The 18,561-nt window shown below is 31.1% G+C and overlaps 1 protein-coding gene across 3 annotated transcripts in view; it reads left to right on the forward strand.

The window, feature by feature from the left end:
- The window catches only part of LOC145267568 (uncharacterized), a 48,860-nt gene that overhangs the window by 3,907 nt on the left and 26,392 nt on the right, over positions 1–18,561 (forward strand). The window contains exon 1 of one of the 3 annotated variants that reach the window (XM_080123315.1): positions 238–353. The exons of 1 other annotated variant lie outside the window; for it this stretch is intronic. The gene's annotated coding sequence lies outside the window, so the exon portion shown is untranslated. Of the gene's footprint in view, positions 1–237; positions 440–18,561 lie in introns of those variants that run through there. One more of the 3 variants, XM_080123314.1, reaches the window with a different exon arrangement.

Consider the following 18,561-nt stretch of genomic DNA (forward strand, 5'->3'; position numbering starts at 1 on the left):
TCTAATAATCACTTTTAAACAGTTTCCTCCCCCCTCTCTCTTATTCTTCTATCTCTCTTTCTCTATGTTATGACCCTCCTCTCTATATACTTTGTTTGTCACTCCTCGGCCTATGCTCTTTACCTATCTTAATCTATCCCTTCCTCTCATAACCCTCTCTTTGGATTCGCTCTTATTTCACTTTCTCTCTCTTTTTTTCTCTCTCTCTCTCTCTCTCCCTTCTTTCTCTAATATCTTACTCTGTCCCTTCTGTGTGTTCTCTCTCTTTTTCTCTCCTTCCCGCCACAACGTGCGCGTTTCACAGTTCAACCTCCGCACCGCCGTGGACCAAAATCCTTTTCCTTCATTCGACGGTTTGTCCGTTTTTTTGCTCTACTCCTTGCAAGAAAATCCCTCATTTTAATTTTTTAAATTCAAAGTGACACTTCACACTAGAGCCGTAAGTTAACTTTTCACCTTTTTTCAATTCCCTGCTTCGTTTTCGACGACATAAAATTCGAAAACTTTCTTTTCCCCCCAGAAAACATTTTCCTTGTACTTTTAGCACTTAACCATGTTTTGGTCGCCGATGTAAACAAAATGTTTTCTCGTTTTTCCAGTCACTTTCCTCCATTTTCAATGTTTTCTTTTAGTTCAAACTAAAGTCGACCCTTTATTTTATTTAAATCGGCATCGAATTTAATTAAATTTCGTTTTCAATTTTTTTTTTACTTTAAAACATGAAACAACTTATTTTCCACATGGCTTATAAATCCTTACAAAAACACGCATTTCCATTTTAAATTTTTTTTTAACCTCCTTCTAAACTGTATTTAAAATTTTATTTGTAAAAACCAGTTAACTTTTCCTAAAAATCTATAAAATTGTTTTAATTTCTACTTAAAAACTAACTTTAAATAAAAAGTCCGTTATTTTTAAATTGCAAATATTTCCAAACTTTCTAAGATTATTTTTATAAGTTTCCAACATTTATTAATTTGTTTCTCATTTACAATTAATATTTAAAACAAAAAAAAAAAGCGAAAAACAAAAAAATTTCTTGTTTCAAATCTATTCTTTTCAAATGTGGTCATTTTTTTTGTTTCTCTCCGATTTATTTCAGCTTAATCATAAATTAATTTAGGCTTTAAAAGAACAGCTTAAATTTCCTATTTGGAAAAATCGACAACAGGGTCGACCTGAAAAAACATTTGCTTCGTGCAAATCATGTTTTCTCATATTAATATGCAAATTAGCCGAAACATATTGAAAAATAATGGTTATTGCAGCTTTTTTTTTTTTTTTTAAATCTCATTTTTAAACTTTTCGGACTATTTTTATAAATAGTTTTACGACAACCCTAAATGAATTCGGTACAATAATTCAAGATATATATATATAAATTCCATATTTACATATTTGTCAATATATATAATACATATAAAAATTACAGACGATGTAGAATTCTGCCGCCCTCTCCAAAAATGTCCTCAAGAATTGCCTAAGTCTTTACGTTTTTTCTTTCTTTTTTTTTTTTTTTTCGTTTTAATATTTTAATATGGAATTAAAATTAGTTTTAATCTTAGATTTTCTCAGATTATTTTAAGTGGCAATGTTTGAAGCATTTGTGTTTAATAAAGGACTTCGCCTTCTGAGGTTTTTGTTGCTTTCTCAAACCTACAAAATGGCCGTGCGTGTAGCAGACGCAAAACAAGACCAAAATAATAATAGCGAAAGAGAATGTTTTACAGAAGATGGTTTTATTAAAAATTCGCCTATAAGTTACATTTGCATGAAAAAAATATATTAGCTTTCAAAATTAAGAGGAAATAATTTATCCAACAATTTTAGTCGTTAAGACCAACTGTGTTCTTAAAAACGTGTTTTTTTTTTCCATCTAAGCAATACGTATCTTTCATGTAAACGTTTTATAATAACTACTCTCCGAAAAATAATGTACGCCCTTTGCTTACCAGAGGCATAATTGAACTATGTTTTCGCTTATAAACTTTAATTCTAACCAGAAAAAAAATACTTTCTGACAATTTAAAATCATAAAAGTTTACAACATAAACCTGTTGTCGGATACATATTTTATGTTTTAAAAAAAAATCGCTTTTTCGGGGATTTCTTAAAGTCTGTGGTAAATTCGGATATTGAGTTTTCTTTTGAAAACGGGAAAAATTACTTTTACGACCTGCCCTAGTGTAGTATGAACACCCCCAACCACCCTATGTTAAGAACGGCTTTCGGAATAACCCCCCCTCACAGCTCCCCATGTTAAAGGCCTTCGATGTTAAGGGAGGGGGGTATTCCGAAAGCCGTTCTTAACCTTAATACGGGAAGGCTGGGATGTTTATAATCCGCTGGGGGGGGGGGGCACGTCGTAAAAATTTGCCAAAATTAATTTTTAGATTTGAATTGAAGTTTATCGCTAAAATGATAGTTTGTGCTCTTAAATGAAAAATAATTTCTCTGAAGACCTTTAATCTACAAAAGAACCTCGTCTCTCCTTACTTTCGATGAGATTTCATAAATTATCTTAAACGCATTTTTTAATTTTGTTTGTTACATAATTAAATTTTGCTTTGTACTCAACGTTGTTCAGATTTGCATGACATGAAGAAAAAAAAAAGGTAGAATGCAACTTATAAGGGGAGGGGGCTTTTTTTTCTCCTCTAGTCTTACCCCCTCTTCTTTCTCTCGCAGTTATTCCTGTTTTTTTTTTCTACCATATCGGTAAAAAAAAAAAAAAAAAAAAAAGACGTAGTTGGTTCCAAGCGGTTAAATCCGCTTCGAGTTATTTGCAATGGCGATTTTTTTTTTTTTTTTTTTTTTTTTTTGCTACATTAAAATATATTTGTTCGCCCTATTTTCAAATAGGTAAAAAAAATTAACTAAAATAAAAACACACCCTCTTTACATTCCAACAACGTGCGGCTCTCCTCCCACTCCGCTTCATTAGGTGGTGCTGCTGCTGCTGCTGCTGTCCATTCCTCCTCCCTCCTTATCTTTCCTTCCTCTCACCCTCCCCAATTCTTCTCTCATTCCTCCGCCTCCACCCCTATTTCCCGAACTTTACTCTCGGTCTCTCACAATCGGCGTTCGCGTTCTTTTTTCCCCCCAACAAAAATTCCTCTCTTCAAAAAAAAAAAAAACGACATTTCTTTCTTCCTTTGCTTCACGACGGATAACTTTTAACAACAAGGATCTTTTATTATTACTAAAACCAAAACAAGAAAAATATATTTTATATTAAAGTGAAAAGAATTTTCCATGGATTATTTTCGTTTCGGAGGATAAATTAGCAAGTTTGAAAAATCCAAAAATGGATTTCCAATTTTCTTACCTCGGAATTAAAAATATGGAAATTTTATTTGTTCTTATCAAAAGATGTTTGTATATTAATTTGGAATTTATCTTTGTTACATTTATAATTAGTTCGTTGTTCAATGATAGCATACCTTTTTCACAAATCTATTTAATATAGTAATAAAATTGTGGCCATTATTCATGTTTCTAACTTCTGCGTGACGTTTTTTTTTTTTTTTTTTTATAAATTTTTTATTTTCTCTCCACCTTAACGTTTACTTTGAAAATGGCGACTAGTATAGGTATTCGAATATCGCATTTAAATTTAGTGAAGACAAGTAGTTTTCTGGATATTAAGACGTTTTTCGGGTTTGTTTTACTGTACACATAGATTCGAAAAAGTTGCCACAAAACAAATATATAGCAAATAAATGTTATCAAAGGCAAGATAAGTTACTTTTCTAACTAACTGGATATGTTTTTAGTGTTTATTTAATATAACATGTTTATTCAGCTCGAAAAACAGTGTTTACCGATGTATTCGAAAATTTAAAATGGCAGCCGACTCTCTTCGAGGCGGTAAATTTGGGAAAGTTAGTTCTAAATAACAGACAAAATACTGTTAGAAACTCGCTCAATATGTTACCGTGACATAGGCTGACATATATTCGGTGGGTTTTTAACATTGACTGTTTTTTTGTATTTATAACTCCTTTTCCCAAACTTACCGTCTCCGAGAGAGTCCGTCGCCATTTTGAATTTTCGAATACATCGGTAAACACCGTTTCTCCAGCTGAGTAAACATGTTACATTAAATATAAACACTAAAACATATCCAGTTAGTTAAAAAAGTAACTTATCTTGCATTTGATAACATTTATTTGTTTTCTTTTGTGGCAACTTTTTTAGAATCTGTGTACAGTAAAACAAACCCCGTTTTTCCAATGCATTATTGCATTACCTAATGTCTGGTGTTCAACATTAACATGGGGAGGAGAGGGTGTTTTGTAACATGTCAGTCGAGAAAAATCATGATCATCAGTGGGATTTCATTGGATAATAAAGGTCTTGATCTCCCCAAAAAAACTATATTGTCATTTAAATGTGATATTCGTTTTCAGCATATTCGAAAACTTATGGAAATCGTCGGTGCTTATGTATTTTTGGTACCGCGCTGAAATAACGTTATTTCGAAAACTATTCATGGGGGTTACTTTTGGTAAATTTTTAGATTAGGTCCACCTCCACAATTTTCTTTTAAATGACGACTCAGGGTGTTTGTATTACCGTACACATTCGAAAAAGTTGTCAAAAAACAAATATATAACAAATAAATGTTATCAAAGGCAAGATAAGTTACTTTTCTGCCAAACTGGGTATATTTTTTGTGTTTTTATTCAATGTAACATATTTATTCAGCTCGAAAAACAGTGTTTACCGATGTATTCGAAAATTCAAGATGGTGTCTCACACCCTCTTTAACACCGTAAGTTTGGAAAAAGGTGTTATAAATAAAAAACTATACAAAATACTATTAAAAACCCGCCGAATATATGTCAACCGATGTCACGGTAACATATATTGAGTGAGTTTTTAACCGTGTTTTATCCGGTTTTTTATTTATAACATCTTTTCCCACACTTACCGTGTTAAAGAGATAATCAGACGCCATCTTGAATGTTCCAATACATCGGTAAACACTGTATGGTTTTCGAGCTGAATAAGCATGTTACATTGAATAAAAACACGAAAAGTATATCCAGTTTGGTAAAAAAAAGTAACTTATCTTGCCTAACATTTATTTGTTTTTTTATTTGTTATATATTTGTTTTTTGACAACTTTTTCGAATCTGTGTACTGTACAGACTGTACACTGTATAGTAATACAAACCCCCAAAAATTGTATTCTTTAATGGGCGTCTTTATTACGCGCGTGTGCGCGCTATAAACAAATCTACGTGCGTAACAAAGATGGCCGCCAAAGAATACAATGCATAAAACAACTTTTTATATTTCGATAACTACTTATTTCTGCAAAATTTCAATGCGATTCCCGTATTCAGCATAGTCGAAAACCTCGGAAAGTCCACATTTAAAAGAAAATTGTGGCGGTGAACCTAATCTAAATAAAAATACCTTACTTTTAACTATTCTATGCTTCACCTAAACAATTTGATTAAAAAAAAAAAAAAAAAAATCGTGAAACTTGAATTTAATCTGAAGAAAAACTATTTCAAAATAGCGCGGTACCAAAAATACATAAGCCGAAATCGTCTTTTTAAAGGCTAATGTTCAGGTGGAAAGTATACATTTTTTTTTTTTTTTTTTTTTTTTTGTCAAATCTGATAAGTTGTCCCAAGGAATCCCAGCATTCGGTCAAATCAAGATGCCTCTAGTAATGTACCAAATTTTATGGGATAGTTGAGTTGTCTTGAAAAACAATTTACTGGGGTGAAGTAAGTCACAAAATCGCCGTAAAGATAAGCATAAAACAATGTTTTCATCGACACCTGTATATTAAATGAACTTGTATACATTTTTGATACAATAAAAGTTCTACTTGGTAACACACGGGGCACACACTCGCGTCACATATCACCTGTTATAGTTACACCAGGAATATTCTAAAAACAAGTTTTGGTTGGGAATGAGGTATCATTATACACCTGAAGTTATATACTATTTTCTCCTTTTGGATTCAATATATATAAGTTCTAAAATATATATAGCAATTAAGCTACATAAGCCTGATGAATCCTAGCGTAGATGAAATGCGGAATATTCTGTGTAGCTTAATGGCCATATATATTTTAGAACTTTCTACCTACGTATTGAGCACTGAACTTCAGTGCTCAATACGTAGGTAGAAAGTTCTAAAATATATATGGCAATTGCGTTAACTTTTATTTACTTCAGTGCCACTCCAGTCAGTACTCCACTACTCCACTGAAGTAAATAAAAGCCGGGGTTAAGATAACCATGGGTGCCTTATTTCACATCAGCTTATCCTATTAATCGATTTACTGAAATCAAATATGCTATGACGTAAAATGCTAAACAGATATGCTTTAAATTCTATTTAAAAAAAAAAAAAAAAAAAAAGGAACGTAAATTCACCACAATACGTTTTGTGTCCTTTTCAAATAAGTTGGCCATTTTGATATTTTGCTAGTGGTTGAAAATGGTGGCGCTAGTACAGAATTTAAACCTAATCAACTTGGTTTAGTGTTAAAAAAAAAAATAGTCCAGTTTAGTTTACAATCAAGAGATTCGAAAAAGTTGTCAAAAAACAAATATAACAAATATTATCAAAGGCAAGATAAGTTACTCTTCTACCTATCTGGAAAAGATTTTAATGGTTTTACTCACTTTAAAACATTATGTGCGAAAAGTATAAGAGTGTTACGCGAAAACAAAATGGCCGCGAATTGACACCTAAATATTTTAAGTTCTGATAATTTAAAATTTAAAAAAATAAACGCTGTTAGAAAGCCAGCCAATAAATGTTACCGTGACATTTATTGGGTGGGTTTCTAACAGTTATTTAAAAATAAAAACTTTATTTTAAGTCATTACCAAAACTTCAAATACTTAGGTGCCAATTCCCGGCCATTTCTTATTCTCATGTAACGCTCGTTGCTTTGATAACATTTGTAAGATTCGAATTTTTTTTTAATCACTTTTACAACCTTTGTGGATTGTAAAACAAATCCGAATGAATTGATCCACGACTCTTCGAAATTTGAAAGCTTTTAAGATTTTTTAACTAATTCTTAATTAAAAAATTTAAAGTCACTTAATCTATTTTTTTTTTTTTTTTTTTTTTTTTTCATAAATAGAAACTAAAACATTAAATTAATATACACATAATCTTATACTTTGGTTCAGGTTCAATAATTTAATGAATAAAAGTTGTCATTGTTTAAAATCGAAAATATTTCAGTTTAAAAAGAATTAAAAAAAAAAAAAAAAAAAATGGAAATACTCTTGAGATTAATTGTGGCATTAAATTGTATTTCTTGAAATTAAATAAAATGACTTTAGATCCTGAAAAGTTATTGCCCTTGATTACTAATTTTTATTTTTGTTCTTAAAAACCAGACATTACACACAAACTTTGCCAAAGAGATAGAAAGATGAATTTTTTTTTTTTTTTTTTTTTTTTTTTTTTCATTTAAAAAAAAAAATCCTCTTAATTACCGTATATTTCGGCGTATTAGACGACCCTTAAAGTTAAAAAAAATCTTTAAAAACCAATATTTCATAAGATACCGGGCGTGTTGCTGCAGTTGCACTGTTGCAATCTCTAGCCTAGGCTAAACAAACATGGTTTCGTGATTTAGTAGTCGTCTTATACAGCCGATATGATAAATTTATTAAAGTTTGCTTCAATTTTGTACCTCATCTTATCTGACGGTCGCCTTATATGCAGAAATATACGGCACTGAAGATTAAACAATAAAAGGAAAATATAGTATCTACGAAAAGGGTTTTGTTCGGCAATTTATTTGAATATTGGGTTCTCATGTATTTGTCTCCGTGTTCCTACTTTCGTTTTTTCGTTCATATGCCCCTAGCAGTGGCAGTGGGCCGGCATTAATGGACTTTTTTGTTTGTTTAACCTATTTCATACTGATATAAATTATTGCACAATAAAACTGATTAAAACAAAAACCTCCTTTCAAATTAATCAATTTACTTGATTGCTAAATTTAAAAATATTCTAGCAAATTTGAAGGGTCTCTTGGATCTTTGCATGAAATTTTTACTTGATTAAATAACTCTGAATAAGAAAAATGAATTTAACTTGAAAATAATATTTAAAAAGAAAATAGCGCGATAACATATCAGTGGTTCTTATTTTGAATTGGGGGCATGTGAGGGGGGGGAAATGGCGAAAGTAGAAACAGGTACATGAAAACAAATATATCATTAGTCGTTAACCATTTTACAAAACCGACTGAACTGTACAAAAATCTTAGAACCTGCTTTTACCCTCCACACAAAGCATAAACGATCAGTTCCAGCTAATTAAGTCTGCAAAGGTGCTGTTGAAAAATGGCGTACATGTCAAAGTTGTTTTAAAAACAATTCGGCGCTTCTATACTGTTGGTCCTGGATATGACCTTAAACTATATCCGATGGTGAGGCCCCAGCTTGCGGGCTTTGGGTAGTCTGGAGCCATCCTTTAATTGCCATTGCTCCCAGGTCCACTCTGACCCGGAGTGGTAGTACCTGTTAGGGTCCAAACTATGGGTTAAATAGAAATCGACTTGGAAAAAAAAAAAAAAAATGTTCTATTAAAAATTGTTCTTCGAAATCACTGGATTTGGCATTAAATAACCTGAAAAGGGTTGATATGCCGTAAAATAAAAACAACCAACCAATTTACACTGTTGGGACGAAATTTCGGAAATCGTAAAACTGAATTTCACATGAAAACAATGGTGTCTACGTATTCCACGTATTTTTAAGGTGATTATATCAAAAAGGTTCGAGAATTGATAAGTTAGAAAATGATGCATTAAAGATAATAAAAATTGAATTTGAAAACGATCGTAAGACAGGAGTTCAAAAGGGAGATAATTTTCCGTTTTGATTTAAACAAGATGGCAATTTTTAACCTGCTAACACGATTAACTTTGTTTTGTTGCATACTTTATAATCTATCATTGTAACGTATTAGAATTGACAACAAAAAAAATCGGTTGAAACCGTTGTTTTTTATCTGAAAACTCCATTTATTAACTACAAAATCTCGTCCCAATTCTGTAGAAACGCACAAATTTCATTCAGTTATCTCCCTTTTCCTATCACGTTTAGTTATTTAGTTTATTTTACTAATCAACGCTGAGGCAGGTCGAAGAGAGATAACTGAATCAAATTTTCTATTTTTTTAAACTACAACTTTGATGTGCACTTCATTTTTGAATAAGTCTTAAAGTTTTGCCTCTTCTGCATAATAGCATCCCAAGCAAAACAGTACAATTGTTTTAATTTTAGAGTTCCGTATGCAACAAAGCAAAACAATATTTTTTAATTATTTTCTTAAATAAATAAAGGCCTTAAATAGGATTTTTTTTAATGAAATAGTTATTTTAAGTCATCTATATAAATAAAGCAGATGTGTGTGCCTGAAAAAATTTAACCGATAAACTTTTAAACTACTGGTCACAACACAGAAATTAACAGGTATTAGTAATAAAATTTTTGAATAACGCATACAAAAAAAGTCGGCAAGTTGAAATGATTAATTTTCATTTCAACTTGCCGACATATTTCTTTCTATTTTTGCGCATGCGGAAATTCATTCATAGCTTATAGTAATTTAATTTTGAATCCTTTTTATATATCTGCCGATAGTACAAACAGTAGGGAATGTGGCTGGAGCGCTAATTGTTTTGGTTTCAATTCTAGCTGATGGCATCTGCCTTTTTTAACTTTTGAAATTGGTATTATATTGAATATAGTATTCATTAAAGAATTGGCTCTGTAATGTGCATAAATTAAAATATATTTAAGCATATTTTACAACCGGGCAATTAAAAAAAAATTTTAATTGAAATTATCCTCTCTATAAATAAAACAGATATGTGTATGTCTATAAAATTAATACTGTGTATTAGATACAATATAATATTCAATAGAGAATTGTCTCTGATAATGAATTTTACGACTGGGCACCCTACCCTGCTAATTTTCAAATTAGTCTTTATTTTGAACATTTAATTCAAAGTTACTTCTGCTGTTTACAGTGCTAAGTTTTAGATTTTAAAATTTAATTCTAATTTTAAAGTATCTTCTGTTTATTAAATTGTTAGGTGAAAGTATGCAATAGTTAACAAAACCATCCGCTTTCCCTAAATTAGGAATTGGTTTTTAAATAACACTACGTTTAATGATATTTTAATTTGTCCAGATTTTGTATATCTTGTAGAGTCGTGATTTCAAAAGTAAAACAAAATTGATTGCCCTTAGCTAGAATCGAAACCGAAAACAGAACTGTAGCCTTCAAAGCTGGTGACGTTACCACCGTACCAACGTGACACGAATGGGCGAATTAAAAATAAACTAGATGACTGTACAAAATGTATAACAATTTTTTTCGACCCATTTTTAACCCCCATAAAAACAATTTTAACCGGCTAAATAAAAGGACGGTTCATAAAAAATCCAATCATTTGAGACTCCTAGCGCCGCCGCCCTGCAACTTTTTGGAAGAGATAGTTTGAAAATATGGAGACAGACGGGCATAGTTAGTTTTGTAAATTAGATTATTTCAGCGCAGCAACTGCAGATCGCAGAAATTCCTAATTCAATAAGTGTTCTGTTAATTACAGTTTTAGTTTATTTTAATTGTTTGGTCAAACAATAAATTTCACACACTTAACAAACATGGCGTTCAAACCCGTGTAAATTTGGCCTGGAATGTATTATGCAGATTTTATTTTATTTTTTTTTAGATTGGAGTGGTTCTTTTTATATATACTTCTTTACGTCCACCTAACAATTTAATAAACAAAAGCTTCCGTAAAAATTGAATTAATTTGAAAATCCTATCGAAAAAAAATATGCTACCATCTGTATTTAGCGTAAGTACCGAAAATATAATTTATGTGCAGTTTTTATAACGCATTTTAGGATCTTGAAATGTGCCTTTTGAGTTTATCAGCAAGTCATCTTAATGGTTCATATTGAGTTTGTTTTTAACCTGGAGGGTTTCTTTTATGTTCGAAGAGGAGTGATCTTAAATGGCACGTGTCTCCCAGTTGCTTTTTATTTTAATAATCCGATTATACCAATCGTATTAGCACTTTTCTTTTATTAATCTCCGTAGATTTGGGGCTGATTCAATTTACTTCGCAAGGTAAACCTCTTTACAGTAACTCCGCTATGAAAAGATCATTTTTGTAAATTATTCAATGTTTGTCGTGTGTCTCCCCCCCCCCCCCCAGAAGTCATAGCAACTATTAAGGCGATCGTGCTGCGTAATCAATAATAAAAAAGGGAGATAACTCGCACACATAACTAAACAAATAACTGTTACCAATCGCAAGAAAATTTACTTATCTGTATACTTTTCACGTAGGTTTACTTGTTTGTTATCGTCACTTCTATTTATCCAAGCCCATGTGTTTTTCAACATGGTCAATAATTTTGTTTGGACGTGATCGCGAATTTCCGGCTTAAGATAGTATTTTAAGGGGGTTACTGAAGCATTGAAGCAATAGTCTAAGCTTTAGTATATTTTTTTATTTTTTTGTAAACCTTCAATTTGCGACTAAGTCTTAGCAAAATCGTCGGCCATATTGAAAAGCACTTAGATAACGATAACAATTACATAGACAATAAATCACGTGGATATTATACAGGTAAGCAATCCCCCCCCCCGCATGTTTTGTTTTTTCAACCGTACTACAGTGTAGTAGTACTACACTGTAGTACTACTACACAATAGCCAATATTTTATTTTAGTTATTAGGTTTGTGCAAAAATTGTTTTTTGACGTTCAACTATATATGTAAAAACATTATTTTTGTACCAACCTAATACCATTACTTAGGAAGAGTGTGGTCCATATTTTATAAACTTGTTCCTTTTCCAAAATTGGTAACTTTTATTTTTCCCAAAATTTATTTGGTTCTTCGTTTTAATAGCAAAATCTGACAGAAAATTGAGTTTTTATTAAGAAACAATAACTACTTATGACACTTTCAACTAAAAGCAATTTTAATTGCTATATTACGATTAGTTAAATATTACTCTATTATTACATAAAATCCATGATTCAACGAAAAGACGATTTCGCCATGTTTGCTTATAACGTAAACACAAGAGAAATAACTCATTTCTCCATAATTGACCTAAATTTTTTCAAGTTTTCAGAAATAAATTGCCTCCCCTTGCTATTGTGCGCTATACAGTTTATGTAAGCAAAACTTGCAAATATCTTAAAAAACGGCTCACTTTAATAATTTTCTACCTCATCGTTTTTCGTAATCTTTGGATATTTTCATTACTACGACATGGCAATTAAGTAGCGGCCATTGATTTTACTTCATGACCATAACTCTGCAAATTACGGTGGACCATTTTTGAAAACTAATCTAAAAGAAACGTGTCAACAAGGCGCCATGTTGGATATGTGATGCTGCTTCCGCGTTTTGTTTGTTTGCTTTTAATTAAAAAACGTTTTTAGTATTTTATGACGTTTGTTTGATTTCATTTTTAAATCTTACTGTAAAGACTTTTCAAATTCATTCAAAATATACCAAATACTTTCAAAATGTTTTTTTTGAAAACTAATAGGCAACAATTCCCTGTAAGATTCTAACATGGCCGCCGGACAAAAATCAAAGTGTAGTGTTTTTGTCCCACACCAGGGCAGGAAAAATCACCATCGACTGGCGTAATTTTCATTATACCATCCAGGATTACCGTTACTTTGATGCTTGTCCAGGATTCACCCTTATGGAAAAAAAAAAAAAAAGGGAAAATCTGTATGATGCATGTACCCATAATGGAAAAACATGATACACCAAAAATCACATAAACTAAGAGTACTTCTGTCTTTGAATTAGAACTTTTATAACTGAAATACGATCTCGCGACCTAATCTTGAAATCAGTCTGAAGAAACAAAGAAGATAACGTGGATTTCGTAGAGAAACCAATAAACAACTAATGGAAAATATCAAATACACGATAAATAAATATTACTATAATTAATAAAACTTTCATACCTACTAGGCTTATATTTTTGTATTGGAAAGTAGTTTTAAATATATTATCTCAAATATTGTGTTATTAGCGTTTTTGCAAACAAGATGGCGGTCTACAGTCTGTTTCATGAGAAACAAATCTACCATCTTGTTTGTAAACCCGCTCGTAAAAACCGAACATTTGAGATTTAAAAATAGCATTTTAAACAACTTTAAAATACAAAATGAGCAAGGTAGATACAAAAGTAACCTTTCTTGGCTATGGAAGTTAGCTGTAACAGAATTTTTGTAGGAATTTTTGACACCCCTAACACGAAACTGCGAATAAAATATTAAATCTCGTAATTTCTTTTAAAAGTGGGTTGTTTATTTTCTTTATGGATTATACTTCCAAAATAAACTATTAAAGTTGTATAAAAAGTAATAGAAATATTTTTTTTATTTAAAAAAAAAAAAAACTAATGAAATTAATTGAATTTTACGAGTTCAATATTTTTCAATTTTTAAACTTTAAAAATCTATCAAAATTTTTCTTTTGATTCTATTGTTACGATATTTTCAGGGTCAATGTGAAATTTTATGCTCTTTCCAATAAACCAAATATATTTTAGACAAACGTTTTTTTTTTTTTTTTTTTTTTTTTTTAATTCACGGCCTCCCCCATTTTGAAATGTCTATTAAAAAGTAAATAATTAATTTACTCACTTTTTTTTGTTTTTTCTTTAATCACGTTGTTTTTGAGGTTTTATTTTTATTTCTTTTTTCTTTTTTAATTAATTGCTCCTTTAATTGAAAAAAAAAAAAATTAGGGTTTGAAGTACATTTTTCGAGTAGTTATAAGCTTGGAAAGACAGGGGGGTTCGAATTATTCAATATTTTTCACAAAGTTTCTGACACACCTATGGAAGCATTTATTTCTTGAATATTTGAGTTTTTACTCTCTCACCCCCCCCCTTTTTTTTTTTTTTTTTTTTTTTTTTTTTAAGTTTGTTGGCTTCTCTGTTAAATCTCAGATGTAACTCTAAAATGGAGATTTTAGAAAGCAATTAACATGACTGGAAAAACTGCAAATTTACCTAAAAATTCTCCTCTTTATAAAAATAAGTTTGCTTGATTAATGTACATAACTTTTAGTGCGATCTTTTTCTTTCCGTCACGAGTACATAGATTTTTTTTTTTTTTTTTTTCGGTAAGAGGGCATTCTGGATAAGTGCCGAATATATTCTACCTTAGTTAATCTTGTGTAAAACTTTGCCGTTGTGGACAAATACAAATAAACAAGCACTTTATTTTTAACAAAAATAGGCAACTTGCTTTCTTTGAATTTTTACTTTGTGATCACTTTTTCGTCTTGATCGATACAAAATAAAAACAATGGCTTCATGTAGAACTTCATTTTGTTAATTTCGATTATTCTAGCATATTTACACATTTCAAACGCGCGTTTTGTTTGTCTGTTTTTTTTTTTTTTTGTTGTCTGTTTTTTATTTTTGTTGTTTGTTTTTTTGTTTTGTTTGTCTGTTTTTTTGTTGTCTGTTTTTTTGTTGTCTGTTTTTTTGTTGTCTGTTTTTGTTGTCTGTTTTTGTTTTTTGTTTTTTTGTTGTCTGTTTTTTGTTGTCTGTTTGTTTTTTGTTGTCTGTTGTTTGTTTTGTTTGTTTTTGTTTTCTGTTTGTTTGTTTTGTTTTCTGTTTGTTTGTTTTGTTTTCTGTTTGTTTGTTTTGTTTTCTGTTTGTTTTTTTTGTTTTCTGTTTGTTTTTTTTGTTTTCTGTTTGTTTTTTGTTTTCTGTTTGTTTTTTTGTTTGTTGTTTGTTGTTTGTTTGTTTGTTTGTTTGTTGTTTGTTTGTTTGTTATTTGTTTGTTTGTTATTTTTCCATTTTGGATTAAATGCGTAATAAATACTAAAGAGTTTAACTCTAAAGCCTTTTTATCGCTTATACACAATATTTATCGCATTCTATTTAGGCCGTTGATCTTAACTTTTACCAACTGTTTAATAAACATTTTAAAAATACCGTCGCTGGTTCCTTACTCTAATCCGATGCGAATTAAAAAATAACTTTATTTGTTTACACTGGTTAATACGCTAAATGGTAATGTTACAAGATTACCTGTCTGATGCATTCTGGGATTTTATTTATCACCTTGTTTGTTTGTCTTTATTGGCTGCTTCGCGATCGCAGTTAGACGCAAGGTCGGTTTTTAATGAGAACCCCCCCTCCTCCTAAACAAAAAAACGAAACACTTTGAATTTAGGCAAAAATTAAAATTACCTCAGTTTATAATTCTCTCTCTAAGTAAAACATTACGATATTCGTCATTTATAATTTGAAAACTTTCAAGATGGGCGTTGCCTTTTGCGCATGTGTTTATTTGATAGGGGTGGGTGGAAAGAACAGATGCTTCACTTCTGAAATTTTTTTTTTTTTTTTTTTTTACAAAAAAATAACTTTTTTTATGCAACATCTTAAAAAAAAAAAATTTTTGTCAAAAATGTGTCCATAAACCATCACAAAAAATCGGCCGTGTGTAGGTAATTAGAGGATAGACACGCGTGGAAAACATTTCAAACTAATTCTCTGGCGTTTCTCCTATTTCATATATTTCGTTTTTTTGTTCGTTAGTGATCAAGTCATGACCTCGACTGCAAAGTTTGTAAAATGTAGATAATGCAGGTAAAAGTGGATAGCTGCAGTCGATCTCTCTCCCGATTAAATGGACTCTCACCTGTTTTGTGTTTGTGTTAACGGGGTTGGGAGGATCTTATTAAGCAGACCCCCACCCCCTCAATTATATCATTATCCAGCAGCTAGAAGATGGGAAAGGGACCCAACCACTTCAATGTCCTGATTCGGTTCGCCGATTTCACCCAAAATAGGGTCAACGTCTCGACACATTTGTGTTGTGGGGTGGGCCATGTTTTCACTTTCGCTGCAAGCTCTCTCTTTCCTTTTGTTTTATTTCATCGGGGGGGGGGGCTAAAATCGTATGTAGTTCTGGGTGGTCCATTATAGATAAGAAAATATTTCAAACAGTACTAACTTCTATTCCCAGCTTATGATAACGATCCGACTGACCATTTAAGGTACGTTCGAGCAGATAATTTGAATATGTAACTCTAATTTCGTCTGAATTATCTTCTCTGGTTTGTTTATATATTGCTTTTCTATGCAACAAGTCTCCGTTGCATGAAACTAGAATTGTATTTACAGGTGTGTTAAGTAGTAGTCTTTCTTGGTTATATCTTGTCCTCAATTTTCACGTCTTTTAATGGCCTGTAGATTTTTATCACACAAAACATTGACATGTCATTGGATGTATTTAATTGGCATTGCTTCGAAGTTTTTTTTTTTTTGTTTTGTTTTTTGGGTTTGTTTTTTTTTTTTTTTTTAAGATTATTTATATTTCAATCACAAACGTTACAGAATTACTCACAAACGGCTTATTTTTACTGTGTTTAATTATAACTAGCAGGGAGACCCGATGTTCGGGATTGAATGATAACGAATGTTGGTACTTATACAGTTTAGTGACGACATTAAAAAATGGAAATATCGAAAAAAAAATTTATTGTACGTAACTGTTATAGGCTGAAGTTCTCCGAAAAAAAATTTCACTTCATTTGATCAAGTAGTTTTTTTTTTTTTTGTTTTTTTTTTCACATCGAAAAACAATTATTTATCACGTCTACGTCAACGTGGCCATTTTGGAAATGTTATTGCAGCAGCGGTGCAGACTGAAGCGCCCAGGAATTCCCCAAGGGCAGGTAACTGCCGTGCATAGCAGAATACCTCCATTTTAGGCCAATCTAGCCCTTTCCCCCCCCCCACCCCCACCGGAATGAGATTTTTTTTTTTTTTTTTTTTTTTTTTTTTGCGAAGACAGATGCCATTTTTGGGGTGTTTTTTTTTTTTTTTTTTTTTTTTTTTTTTTTTCAATTTGTAACAGAAGTAAATAAACGAAATTTCGAAATTTTCGAATTTAAAATTTTGTTTCGAAGTTATCCATGCGTGTCCAACTGCGCATGTTTCGAAAATAATCTCGTATAAAAATTCAATTCTTTGCATTCATTTTTTTTTTTTTTGCATATTCAATAGTATTATTTAAAAAAAAAAAAAAAAAAAACGGAAAAAAATTGCAGATGCGTTGTGCGGCGCACAACGCATCTGCAACTTGTGCGCATCTCATTCTGGCGAGAAATAAAAGGCTAGATTGCGAAATTTGGCCTAAAATGGAGGTATTCTGCTAGGTACATTTCCAAAATGGCCACGTTGACGTCGTCGTGATAAATAATTGTTTTTCGCTGTAAAAAAAAAAAAAAAAAAAAAAAGTACTTGATCAAATGAAGTGAAAATTTTTTTCGGAGAACTTCAGTCTATAACAGTTACGTACATTAAAAATTTTTTTTCAATATTTCCATTTTTTAATGTCGTCACTAAACTGTATAAGTACCCGAATGTTTATTTCACACTTCCAAGGAAGGAAACTTCATATGCATCCCTGCAATGACTTAATCCACAATACATTGTACCTATTTACTATGCCTCCCCACGGGACAGTTAGACAGTACCAGGGTCGTTTTTTAACGTGGAGAAAAGGTACAAAAATAAAAATTGTCTCAGTCGTGAAGGATTTCTCCTCCACCGAAAGAGAACAAGAAATAGAAGTGCAACATCTGAAGAACAGATACTACACTTTGATCTTGTCCCGAGTCTACATTCACTGTAGAGAACCTACTGTTGATTTTATAATATTTTTAAGTAATGGTGCATAACACGAGACATTAACTTTTAAACACACCGGAAGTTGGCACACGCGTCTCTCAATTTAGGTATGGAAGCACAGAATCGATACAATTTTCAATCATATTTTATGTTTATTTTTTTAACTTGATTAAACATAGTTATTTAAAAAGATATGCGATTAAAAAATAAATAAAAATAACGACTCCCACACACACACACATATAATATATATATATATATATATATATATATATATATGAAATCTGGACAAATGAAAATATAGTTTAAGTGTATTTTATGCTCAGAAAAAGCCCCGACCCTATCGCTATAGTAGATGATATTAAAAAATGTAGCGTCGAAATTAAGTCACCAGGAAAATTCATATAGGGACGATAACTTCATAACTTTTAAGATCTTTCGATCCCAGAAAATTAGTAACATATTTTTGTTTGTTTTTGCAAGCCTCTTTCTCAACTCGTTGTGGCATGTTTGTTTGGCGACTATATTTTTCCGTCCTAGTTTTCAATTTTGTTGAAAAAACATGTTAATTAAAAAAAATCTAGAAATGATATCAATTCATTTCTCTTTATTTACATAACTAAAGTGATTAATTTCCACCATGTGAGTTCTTTTAAAGAAAAATGGGCACTTCTGCATGTCAGTGATATATTAGCCACAGGCTAGTATCGGCCTCTGTTCTTTGAAAGAGAACTGACGTCTAGTGGCCATTATGTGAACCTCAAATATAGTGTTTACGATAACCCAAAAATATATAACAAAATAAATAACACAAAAATATGAAAACCG

The sequence above is a fragment of the Euprymna scolopes genome, chromosome 4, assembly GCF_053919585.1.
Source record: "Euprymna scolopes isolate OS-2025 chromosome 4, ASM5391958v1, whole genome shotgun sequence".
Lineage (NCBI taxonomy): Eukaryota > Metazoa > Mollusca > Cephalopoda > Sepiida > Sepiolidae > Euprymna > Euprymna scolopes.